This window comes from Zea mays, chromosome 4 (genome assembly GCF_902167145.1).
Source record: "Zea mays cultivar B73 chromosome 4, Zm-B73-REFERENCE-NAM-5.0, whole genome shotgun sequence".
Lineage (NCBI taxonomy): Eukaryota > Viridiplantae > Streptophyta > Magnoliopsida > Poales > Poaceae > Zea > Zea mays.
Genome location: NC_050099.1, coordinates 119,534,573 through 119,547,639, shown reverse-complemented (window position 1 = coordinate 119,547,639; position 13,067 = coordinate 119,534,573).

Below are 13,067 nucleotides of genomic sequence, written 5' to 3'. Positions count from 1 at the left end.
CATTAGCTCTTTCAACAAGTCCATTTGACTCCGGATGTCTGACCGATGCAAAATGAATCTTCGTGCCAATTTGTTCACAAAACTCTTTGAAAGCTTCAGCATCGAACTGTGTTCTGTTGTCCACAGTAATAGCCTTCGGCACTCCGAAGCGACAAACAATATTTTGCCAGAAAAATTTCTAGACAGTGACCGAAGTTATTGTGGCTAAAGGCTTCGCCTCAATCCACTTGGAAAAATATTCTACCACCACTACATCATATTTTAGATTTCCTTGAGCTCGTGGAAGTGGGCCTAGCAAATCGAGGCCCCACCTTTGCAACGACCAAGTGGGCTGTATTAACTGAGTTAGAGATGAAGGTTGTTTCTGATCTCTTGCACATTTTTGACAGCCTTCACATTTTTGAACTAACTCTGATGCATCCGAAGCTGCCTTCGGCCAATAAAATCCTTGACGAAAAATTTTTCCTAGCAAGGGCCTAGATCCGATGTGAGATCCAGACAGACCTGCGTGTATCTCCTTCATCAATTCGATACCTTCGGTTCTTGATAAACATTTGAGGAGTGGTGAACAAACTCCATGTTTATACAATTCCCCTTCTATCATGACATATGGTCTTGTTCTTGCCTCCATTCTTTTGTTATAAGCTTTGTCACTTGAAAGACAATTTCCTTGAAGGAAAGATATTATTTCAGTTCTCCAATCTTCACTGTGCACTGGAGAAATAGTGAGCACTGCTCTTTCCATGAGCTCAACCGAAGGTGCTTTTATTGTTTCAAAAAATACTTCGCAGGGTAAAGGGAGCCCCTGAGCCGCTGATTTGGCTAGCAAATCCGCATACTCATTTTCACCTCTTGGGATATTTTTTACGGAAAACCCTTCGAAGGAAGCTTCCAACCTTCGGACTGCATCCAGATATTTTTCTAGCTTCGGGTCTCGTGCCCTGCTGCTCTTATCCACATGGCCAGCAATAACTTGAGAATCAGTTTTTAGGATGGCCCTTCTTATTCCCATTGCCCTTAGTTTTCAAAGCCCCAAAAGAAGTGCTTCGTACTCAACAATATTATTTGTGCAACTGAAGTCCAGTTTTACTGCAAAACATGTTTTGACTTTTGAAGGTGCTACTAGGACTGCAGCTGCTCCTGCACCGAAGGTTCCCTAAGAACCATCACAGAACACCATCCAAGCTTCGGTATCCTTGTTTGTTCCTTCTTCGTGAGCCCCTGGCGTCCAGTCAGCAATGAAGTCTGCTAGCGCCTGGGATTGAATTGAAGATCTGTGCACGTAATCAATGGTAAATTCATTGAGTTCCGCAGCCCACTTTCCAACCCTTCCAGTACCTTCTCTGTTCCTCATAGTATCCTTCAGAGGCTGTGACGAGGGAACAATTATATGGTAAGCTTGGAAATAATGCCGAAGCTTCCTGGAAGCCATTAATACAACATACAACACTTTCTCCAACTCTGTGTAATTTTTCTTTGATAAGCTTAACACTTCAGAGACAAAATATACTGGGACTTGCTTTTTATTTTGTCCTTCAAGCTTCTCTTATACAAGTACCACACTCACTGTAGAGTGCGAAGCTGCCACATACAATAGCAGAGGAGCCACTGGCGTGGGTGGAGTTAACGTTGTTAGATCTATCAGGTATTGCTTCAGCTCTTCGAAGGCTTTCTGTTGAGCTGATCCCCATTGAAAGACTTCGGCCGACTTCAGCACTTCAAAGAATGGTAAATTTCTCTCTGCTGATCTAGATGTGAATCGATTCAAAGATGCCAGTCTTCCTGTCAGCTGTTGAGCCCCCTTCTTTGTGCTTGGCGGCTCCATCCGAAGGATAGCTTCGATTTTATTTGGATTATCTTTGATCCCTTTTGTTGAAACTAGACAACCAAGGAATTTTCCCTTTTTTACTCCGAAGACACATTTTTCTGGATTCAACTTCAGGCCAGCTTGCCTAAAATTAGCAAATGTTTCCTGCAGATCAGCAATGTGATTTTCCTGCTTCGTGCTTTTTACTATGATATCATCAACATATGTTAGCACATTTCTACCTATCTGAGAGTGAAGGACTTTCGCTGTCATTCTACTTGTCGGGGACCATAATTAGGGGTACCCTCAAGACGCCTAATTCTCAGCTGGTAACCCCCATCAGCATAAAGCTGCAAAGGCCTGATGGGTACGATTAAGTCAGGGATCAGTCCACACGAGTGACTCGATCACGCTTCACCCGAGCCTAGCCCCGGCCAAGGGCAGCCGACCTCGAGAGACTTCCGTCTCGCCCGAGGCCCCCTTTTTATGGCAGACACATCACCGGCTCGCCCGAGGCCTTGGCTTCGCTCAGAAGCAACCTTGACTAAATCGCCACACCGACTGACCAAATTGCAGGGGCATTTAACGCAAAGGTGGCCTGACACCTTTATCCTGACACGCGCCCCCGGCAGAGCCGAAGTGACCGCCGTCACTCCACCGCTCCACTGGCCAGTCTGACAGAAGGACAGCGCCGCCTGCGCCACTCCGACTGCAGTGCCACTCGACAGAGTGAGTCTGACAGGCAGTCAGGCCTTGCCAAAGGCGCCACGGCGAACTCCGCTCCGCCCGACCCCAGGGCTCGGACTCGGGCTAAGACCCGGAAGACGGCGAACTCCGCTCCGCCCGACCCCAGGGCTCGGACTCGGGCTAAGACCCGGAAGACGGCGAACTCCGCTCCGCCCGACCCCAGGGCTCGGACTCGGGCTAAGACCCGGAAGACGGCGAACTCCGCTCCGCCCGACCCCAGGGCTCGGACTCGGGCTAAGACCCGGAAGACGGCGAACTCCGCTCCGCCCGACCCCAGGGCTCGGACTCGGGCAAAGACCCGGAAGACGGCGAACTCCGCTCCGCCCGACCCCAGGGCTCGGACTCGGGCTAACACCCGGAAGACGACGAAACTCCGCTTCGCCCGACCCCAGGGCTCGGACTCCGCCCTGGCCTCGGCCGAACGACTTCCGCCTCGCCCGACCCCTTGGCTCGGGCTCGGCCACGGCAACGGAAGGCAGACTCAACCTCGGCTTCGGAGGAACCCCCACGTCGCCCTGCCTAGGGCACAGACCGCCACGTCAACAGGAAGCGCCATCATCATCCTACCCCGAATCGACTTGGGTCACGGAGAACAAGACCGGCGTCTCATCCGGCCAGCTCCGCCGGAGGGGCAATGATGGCGCTCCACAAGCTCTATGACGACGGCGGCCCCCAGCTCTCTTACGGAAGCAGGACGACGTCAGCAGGGACTCGACCGCTCCAACAGCTGTCCCGCCGCCAGGCTCCGCCGCACCTCCGACAGCCACGACATCACGCCAGCAGGGTGCCCAGATCTCTCCGGCTGCCACATTGGCATGTACCTAGGGCGCTAGCTCTCCCTCCGCTAGACACGTAGCACTCTGCTACACCCCCCATTGTACACCTGGATCCTCTCCTTACGACTACAAAAGGGAGGACCAGGGCCTTCTCAGAGGAGGTTGGCCGCGCGGGACCGAGGACGGGACAGGCGCTCTCTTGGGGCCGCTCGCTTCCCTCACCCGCGTGGACGCTTGTAACCCCCCTACTGCAAGCGCACCTGACCTGGGCGCGGGACGAACACGAAGGCCGCGGGACTTCCACCTCTCTCACACTCGACTCCGGCCACCTCGCCTCTCCCCCCTTCGCGCTCGCCCACGCGCTCGACCCATCTGGGCTGGGGCACGCAGCACACTCACTCGTCGGCTTAGGGACCCCCCTGTCTCGAAACGCCGACAGTTGGCGCGCCAGGTAGGGGGCTGCTGCGTGCTGACGAACAGCTCCCCGTCAAGCTCCAGATGGGCAGTTTCCAGCAACCTCTCCGGCCCGGGACGGTGCTTCGTTTCGGGACTCTTGAGTTCATGTCCTTCGACGGCAGCTACGACATGATACTTCTTCCACCACCGTGCGACTACGATAATGGCGGCCGACAACCCGCCCGCCGGCGGCGGAATCGACGACGTCTTCCCCGCGTGGTGGAAGGGCAACATTCGGGCTCGCTCCGTTCTCTCCCCCGCCAACGGAGGAGGAGGCGGGGCCGTCAAGGCCAGGTGGGAGGCCGCGCTTCGTCGGCCGTCGAGCGAATCGACGCCCCCGACGCCCCGACGAAAGGCATGCCGGACGTCGACCTCGCGTTCAAGACGGAGGCAAGCGCCGTCCCCCCGCGGCACGCTGACCCCGAGCAAGAAGACGACGCCGGCGCGCTCGCGGAAAGCCTGCAGGACGTCGCCCTCGAACCAGAGATGACGGTGCAACCAGTCCCCGATGTGACTACGTCGCTCCTCGTCGACCAAAAGGTACCGACTAACTCCCATCTTGCGTCATTTCGACTCGGCCTCAACCCGCCAAACGACTTCGCTTTGGCGGGCGCTCTCATTGAGGCGAGTGCAACCCCACTGAGGTTCCGTATGCGGTCGCCTTGGGACCGACTGACGGACGTCTCGACCTACGGGCCCTCTGGGTCCGAGGAAGATGACGATCCCAGCATCGGTTGGGATTTCTCCGGACTTGGCAACCCCAGTGCCGTGCGGGACTTCATGACCGCATGTGACTACTGCCTATCCGACTGTTCCGATGGAAGCCGCAGCCTTGGCGACGAGAGCTGCGGCCCAAGCCGCGAATGTTTCCACATCGAGCTAGGGGATCCCTCCGAAGGCAACCATCTTGGCATGCCGGAGGACGGTGATCTCCCTAGGCCGGTGCCTCGCGCCGACATCCCACGGGAGCTAGCTGTGGTCCCCGCTCCGGCGGGGGGTTACGACCCACAACTCGAGCAAGTCCGCGAGGCGCAGGCCAGGCTCAACGAGGGAACAGGAGCGCTTGAGCGGATCCGTCGGGACGTCGGACAGGCATGGGTGGGCCAACCCCTGGCCGGAGAAATACGTCATCTGCCCCAAGGTCTCCAGCACCGCGTCGCCAACGATGTCAGGATCAGGCCGCCGCCCGCATCCAGCGGGGTTGGTCAGAACCTGGCAACCGCAGCAATGCTCGTCCGCGCGATGCCGGAGCCGTCAACCACCGAGGGTCGGCGAATCCAGGGAGAACTCAAGAATCTCCTGGAAGGCGCTGCGGCCCGGCAGGCCGAGAGCACTGCATCCCGAAGGCAAGGATATCCCTCGGAACCTTGTGCCGCGACTTCCCGATTCATGCGGGAAGCCTCGGTCTACACCGGGCGCACGCGCAACACCGCGCCTGCGGCCCCGGGCCACCTCGGCAACGAGCACCATCGACGCGACCGTCGGGCTCACCTCGACGAAAGGGTGCGCCGAGGCTACCACCCCAGGCGTGGGGGGCGCTACGACAGCGGGGAGGATCGGAGTCCCTCGCCCGAACCACCCGGTCCGTAGCCCTTCAGTCGGGCCATCCGACGGGCGCCATTCCCGACCCGGTTCCGACCCCCGACTACTATCACGAAGTACTCTGGGGAAACGAGACCGGAACTGTGGCTCGCGGACTACCGCCTTGCCTGCCAACTGGGTGGAACGGACGACGACAACCTCATCATCCGTAACCTCCCCCTGTTCCTCTCCGACACTGCTCGCGCCTGGTTGGAGCACCTGCCTCCGGGGCAGATCTCCAATTGGGACGACTTGGTCCAAGCCTTCGCTGGCAATTTCCAGGGCACATACGTGCGCCCCGGGAATTCCTGGGACCTTCGAAGCTGCCGGCAACAGCCGGGGGAGTCGCTCCGGGACTACATCCGGCGATTCTCGAAGCAGCGCACCGAGCTGCCCAACATCACCGACTCGGATGTCATCGGCGCGTTCCTCGCCGGCACCACTTGCCGCGACCTGGTGAGCAAGCTGGGTCGCAAAACCCACACCAGGGCGAGCGAGCTGATGGGCATCGCCACCAAGTTCGCCTCTGGCCAGGAGGCGGTCGAGGCTATCTTCCGAAAGGACAAGCAACCCCAGGGCCGCCCATCGGAAGAAGCTCCCGAGGCGTCTGCTCCGCGCGGCGCCAAGAAGAAAGGCAAGAAGAAGTCGCAATCGAAACGCGACGCCACTGACGCGGACCTTGTCGCCGCCGCCGAGTATAAGAACCCTCGGAAGCCCCCCGGAGGTGCAAACCTCTTCGACAAGATGCTCAAGGAGCCGTGCCCCTACCATCAGGGGCCCGTCAAGCACACCCTCGAGGAGTGCGTTATGCTTCGGCGTCATTTCCACAGGGCCGGGCCACCCGCCGAGGGTGGCAGGGCCCGCGACGACGACAAGAACGAAGATCACCCAGCAGGAGAGTTCCCCGAGGTCCGCGACTGCTTCATGATCTATGGAGGGCATGCGGCGAATACCTCGGCTCGGCACCGCAAGCAAGAGCGCCGGGAGGTCTGCTCGGTGAAGGTGGCGGCGCCAGTCTACCTAGACTGGTCCGACAAGCCCATCACTTTCGACCAGGCCGACGACCCCGACCATGTGCCGAGCCCGGGGAAATACCCGCTCGTCGTTGACCCCGTTGTCGGCGATGTCAGGCTCACCAAGGTCCTGATGGATGGGGGCAGCTGCCTCAACATCATCTACGCCGAGACCCTCAAGCTCCTGCGCGTCGGTCTGTCCTCCGTCCGAGCAGGCGCTGCGCCCTTCCACGGGATCATCCCTGGGAAGCGCGTCCAGCCCCTCGGGCGACTCGACCTCCCCGTCTGCTTCGGGACACCCTCCAACTTCCGAAGGGAGACCCTGACGTTCGAAGTGGTCGGGTTCCGAGGAACCTACCACGCCGTGCTAGTGAGGCCATGCTACGCGAAGTTCATGGCCGTCCCCAACTACACCTACCTGAAGCTCAAGATGCCGGACCCCAACGGGGTCATCACCGTCGGCCCCACGTACAAACACGCGTTCGAATGCGACGTGGAGTGCGTGGAGTACGCCGAGGCCCTCGCCGAGTCCGAGGCCCTCATCGCCGACCTGGAGAACCTCTCCAAGGAGGTGCCAGACGTGAAGCGCCATGACGGCAACTTCGAGCCAGCGGAGACGGTCAAGGCCGTCCCCCTCGACCCCAGTGGCGACACCACCAAGCAGATCCGGATCGGTTCCAGGCTCGACCCCAAATAGGAAGCAGTGCTCGTCGACTTTCTCCGCGCAAACGCCGACGTCTTTGCGTGGAGTCCCTCGGACATGCCCGGCATACCGAGGGATGTCGCCGAGCACTCGCTGGATATTCGGGCCGGAGCCCGACCCGTCAGGCAGCCTCTGCGCCGATTCGACGAGGAGAAGCACAGAGTGATTGGCGAAGAGATCCACAAGCTAATGGCAGCGGGGTTCATCAAAGAGGTATTCCATCCCGAATGGCTTGCCAACCCTGTGCTTGTGAGGAAGAAAGGGGGGAAATGGCGGATGTGTGTAGACTACACTGGTCTCAACAAAGCATGTCCGAAGGTTCCCTACCCTCTGCCTCGCATCGACCAAATCGTGGATTCCACCGCTGGGTGCGAAACCCTGTCCTTCCTCGATGCCTACTCAGGGTATCACCAGATCCGGATGAAAGAGTCCGACCAGCTCGCGACTTCTTTCATCACGCCGTTCGGCATGTACTGCTATGTCACCATGCCGTTCGGTTTGAGGAATGCGGGCGCGACGTACCAGCGGTGCATGAACCATGTGTTCGGCAAACACATCGGTCGCACAGTCGAGGCCTACGTCGATGACATCGTAGTCAAGACACGGAAGGCTTCCGACCTCCTCTCCGACCTTGAAGTGACATTCCGGTGTCTCAAGGCGAAAGGAGTCAAGCTTAATCCTGAGAAGTGTGTCTTCGGGGTGCCCCGAGGCATGCTCCTAGGGTTCATCGTCTCCGAGCGAGGCATCGAAGCCAACCCGGAGAAGATTGTGGCCATCACCAGCATGGGACCCATCAAGGACTTAAAAGGGGTACAGAGGGTCATGGGATGCCTCGCGGCCCTGAGCCGCTTCATCTCACGCCTCGACGAAAGAGGTCTGCCTCTGTACCGCCTCTTAAGGAAGGTCGAGTGTTTCGCTTGGACCCCTGAGGCCGAGGAAGCCCTCGGCAACCTGAAGGCGCTCCTTACAAAGGCGCCTGTCTTGGTGCCCCCGGCGGACGGAGAAGCCCTCTTGGTCTACGTCGCCGCGACCACTCAGGTGGTTAGCGCCGCGATTGTGGTCGAAAGGCAAGAGGAAGGGGGTCTACTTCATCAGCGAAGTGCTGTCCGAGACTAAGATCCGCTACCCACAAGTTCAGAAGCTGCTGTATGCTGTGATCCTGACAAGGCGGAAGCTGCGACACTACTTCGAGTCTCATCCGGTAACTGTGGTGTCATCCTTCCCCCTGGGGGAGATCATCCAGTGCCGAGAGGCCTCGGGCAGGATCGCAAAGTGGGCGGTGGAAATCATGGGCGAAACGATCTCGTTCGCCCCTCGGAAGGCCATCAAGTCCCAGGTGTTGGCGGATTTCATGGCCGAATGGGTCGACACCCAGCTGCCAACGACTCCGATCCAACCGGAGCTCTGGACCATGTTTTTCGACGGGTCGCTGATGAAGACGGGGGCCGGCGCGGGCCTGCTCTTCATCTCGCCCCTCGGAAAGCACTTGCGCTACGTGCTGCGCCTCCATTTCCCGGCGTCCAACAATGTGGCCGAGTACGAAGCTCTGGTCAACGGATTGCGGATCGCCATCGAGCTAGGGGTCAGACGCCTCGACGCCCGCGGTGATTCGTAGCTCGTCATCGACCAAGTCATGAAGAACTCCCACTGCCGCGACCCGAAGATGGAGGTCTACTGCGACGAGGTTCGGCGCCTGGAAGACAAGTTCTTCGGGCTCGAGCTCAACCACATCGCTCGGCGCTACAACAAAACCGCAGACGAGCTGGCTAAGATAGCCTCGGGGCGAACGACAGTCCCCCCGGACGTATTCTCCCGGGATCTGCATCAACCCTCCGTCAAGCTCGACGACGCGCCCGAGCCCAAGGTACCCTCGGCTCAGCCCGAGGTACCCTCGGCTCAGCCCGAGGCACCCTCGGCCCAGCCCGAGGTACCCTCGGCCCCCGAGGGCGAGGCACTGAACGTCGAGGAAGGGCAGAGCGGGGCCACGCCAGATCAAGATTGGCAGGCCCCGTACCTGCAATATCTCCGTCGAGGAGAGCTACCCCTCGACCAAGTCGAGGCTCGGCGGGTAGCGCGACGCGCCAAGTCATTCGTCTTGCTGGGCGACGAAGAGGAGCTCTACCATCGCAGCCCCTCGGGCATCCTCCAGCGATGCATCTCCATCGCCGAAGGTCGGGAACTGCTGCAAGAAGTACACTCGGGGGCTTGCGGCCACCATGCAGCGCCCCGAGCCCTTGTCGGAAATGCTTTCCGGCAAGGCTTCTACTGGCCAACGGCGGTGGCTGACGCCACTAGAATTGTCCGCACCTGCGAAGGGTGCCAATTCTATGCGAAGCGGACACACCTGCCCGCTCAGGCTCTGCAGACAATACCCATCACCTGGCCCTTCGCTGTATGGGGTCTGGACCTCGTCGGTCCCTTGTATTGTTGACAAATCCGAAGGTCACTGGCATCGTGATCTTGCCGAGCGCTACAATCTGCCTTGCTCCAAAGCCACAAAAAGGGTGTGTAGCATCATGAATCTTATCCTCTGGCTCTTGCATCTGTCTGAAGGCCTTAGCAAATATAATATCCGCTGCACTGCCTGTATCAACTAGAACATTGTGGACCAGAAATCCTTTGATAACGCAAGAAATAACCATAGCATCATTGTGAGGGTAATCCTTGAGCTGAAGGTCCTCTTGGGAGAAGGTAATTGGGATGTGGGACCATCTCGACTTGATGAAGGGTCCCTGCACCCCGACATGTTGTACCCTTCTCTGTGCCTCCTTCTTCTGCTTCTTGTTGGTCGGCTCTGAGCATGAACGCCTGTTATCGGGAGTACCAGCTTCGTAGCCGAAGCAGCTCCAGCTTGGTTGTTGAACGAAGCCATCAACTCAAAAAGTGAAAGTGAGTTCACCGGAGGTGGGCGCCAATGTTGGAGGCTTGTTCTCAAATGCTATGAATTAAGAACAAGGCAACATAAAATGTTAAATATTAATGCCCTTCGTCCACTGAAGCATTATCTCCCCAAGGATCTAATGAACTTCGGACGAAGGTCATGAGCAAGATATCACGAAGGTCATACCTTCGTGATTAGAGTTATAAAACAATGTAGGATGAAATATAAAATATATGAAACATAAGGGAATGATATATCAAAAACACATAAGGTTATTCACATATTTTATTATACAAACCTAAATATTAAAACATAATATTTAGGTACATTTATACCTTCGCCTTGGCAGAAAGCAATAATTCCAGCGTAATGTACCAGTGATTACAAGATTGCGTGAACAGTACAGGGGTACTGTTCACCTATTTATAGGCACAGGGCGCAGCCTGTGTATAATTACATTTATGTCCTTTACAATCAATTACAATAATGACACAGAATATCATGGGTCTTTAGGTCATTTCATCTTTAAGTCGGTTCACCCCTTCGTCTTGAGACATGTCACTGTGCCGAAGCTTTATAGGCGATAGCTTCGGCACTGCTTTTGAGAGGATCTGCCGAAGGTGTTTCTTTCTTTAGGATCTTCGGCTATGAAGCATACCCCCAACAGAACTAAGGAACGAAGGCCTTGAAAAGGATAAAATATTAATTTCATTGGTGAGCAAAATAAAAGAAGACGAAGCTAGTTCCAAAGCTCAAGCTGAGGCCCGAAAGAGTGAAATTGAAGACCTTCAGAAACAATTGGCTGAGGCCAAATTAAAATGCGCTGTTGCCGAAGCTGATCGAGATGCCAGCGAATACTGGAAAAATTATTTTGAAAAAACAGTTACAGAGCTTCGCGCATCCAAAGAAAGATGCTTTGAAAAATCTGTGGAGTGTGTGAAAAAGATAAAGACTAGCTTCGCCAATGTGGGCGCGTACTCAAACGAAGACAACTTCATACGGGGCGACCCTGAGGGCGTCATCGAGTGGATCAGTGGTGAAGCCGAAGCTTTTGAGGAGATTTTGAGTGACTGCGGGGACGTCTGTGCATTCTCTGGTGCGAGGGGGGTTGCAGCCGTTTTGGAGAAGGCAGGTTGTAATCATGTTAAAACCTTGGCCCAGGCCGAAGCTGCCTTATCTGTTGACGACACGAAGGACCCCTCGGCCGAAGCGAGTTTAATAGGCAGAAAATTTTTCACTGATATCTGGGAAAATGGCGACCGAGGGATGGCTCATGAAATAATGAAAAGAGCGAAAAAGATACCCACGACTCTCGAGAAGCAACAAAGAAAGCTGAGAAAGTTGTAGAACTTGAGAGACAGATAGGTATTGTTCAATGGCTTGTATCTTCGTCGTTTGCTTTCTACTGCAGCTGAACTACCTCCTCCACCAGAGCCGTTCGACCCCCTAGCCGACCGGAGACAAAGAAAGCGATAGAAATCATTAATATGGCCGAAGCTATTATCGACGAAGTTGTTACCAAACTGCTAACCGAAGCTGCAGAAAAAGTTCTGAAGGAAGAAGAGTAGCTAATGTAAAAACATTTCTAGGATATTAATGTAACATTTGCTGAACTATGTTTGTAATATTTGGTGCTTATAGATTTGAATGTAATATATGAATTTTTTGTAATTCAGTTCTTTGCGATGCATGAAACTTTATGTACATACCGTTTTTGAGCCTTCGGCGAAAAAACACCTTCCCTTCTTTTCATGCTTCGTAAAGAAGAGTTTTTGTGTCTCGTAAGAATCATCCACACTTTTGTAAAAACATCAATGCTTCGTAAACAATAGATCCCTTCTTCCACATCAGAACTGAGGAAGCTGTAATTCTCAGCTTACTTTGTGCCTTGGCATTTTTTCATTTTTTTGTAAAGCATTCTCCGAAGATCGGCTTCATTTCCAATTGATGTGATATGATGTATGATGTGATGCCATGCGATATGATGTGATCATATGATGCAAAAAATGATGCTAATGCCGAAGACACATACCCACACTGAAACACAATCTCTGCGTCCCCTTAGGAACCATCAAAATCTCTTTCTCGTTTATTTTTCGGCTTCACCGCTTATTTTTCGATGTAAGTTCTGCATCCCCTTAGGAACGTCTTTTGAACTTCTTTGCCTTCTATTTCGGCGGTATTCACGTTGACTTTTCGCGCTTCGCGTTATATTTCGGCGGTATTTGGCTCTGCATTCCCTTTGGAACGACTTTTGAGCAGAAAACTTACACTGCGCTTCCTTGGGAACGACTTTTTGTAGCTTCGGCAAACTTACGCTGCGCTCCTTAGGAACGACTTTTTGTAGCTTCGGTAAAATTTGCAATACGACTTTTAGCTCTGCATTCCTTTAGGAATGACTTTTTGAGCTTTAGCAGTTTTTTGAGCTTCGTGAGTCTGTGAGAAAGATATATTTCACTATGACAAGAACGAAATTAAAAATAACAAGAAGACTAGATTTACATTGATTGTTCTTTATTAAAAAGAAAATGACAATGAATGTAAAGATGTTTCAGAGGTAGGATATCTTTCAATAGACATGTTTTGATTCTGGCACAATACTGTTGACTGTGCGAGCTTCGGATTCCTCCCTGAGATCTCGCTGCTGATGAGTCTGATGGCTCCCCTCTGGCTGCTGACCTCGTGAATAGGCAGGCTGTAGTGGCGGCGGAGGTGGAAGCTGTGGCCAGGAAGCCTGTGGCTGGCTAGCCGAAGCAGCAGAAGTTGCAGGATGATTACCCACATATTCTGGTATGTAGGGTGAATGACACGAAGCAGTGTGCAGGACCTGCTTCGGTTGACTTTGCCGGGCTTCGGCTTCTGTGATCTCCTTCTGCTTTTGGATGGTGATTTGGCACATTCTTGTAGTATGGCCCTTGTCTTCACCACAAAACAGGCAGTAGATCTTCCTGGGCTGGTCCCCATATCTTCCTTTGAAGCCCCTGGCGCCTCTGCCTCTTGGAGCTGGCGGCCGAAAAGAGCTTTGTTGTTGCCCCGAAGCTTGTGAAGAATACTGCGGCCTGTGCAGTTGACTTCCTCTGTCATCACTCTGAGTGGAATTGTG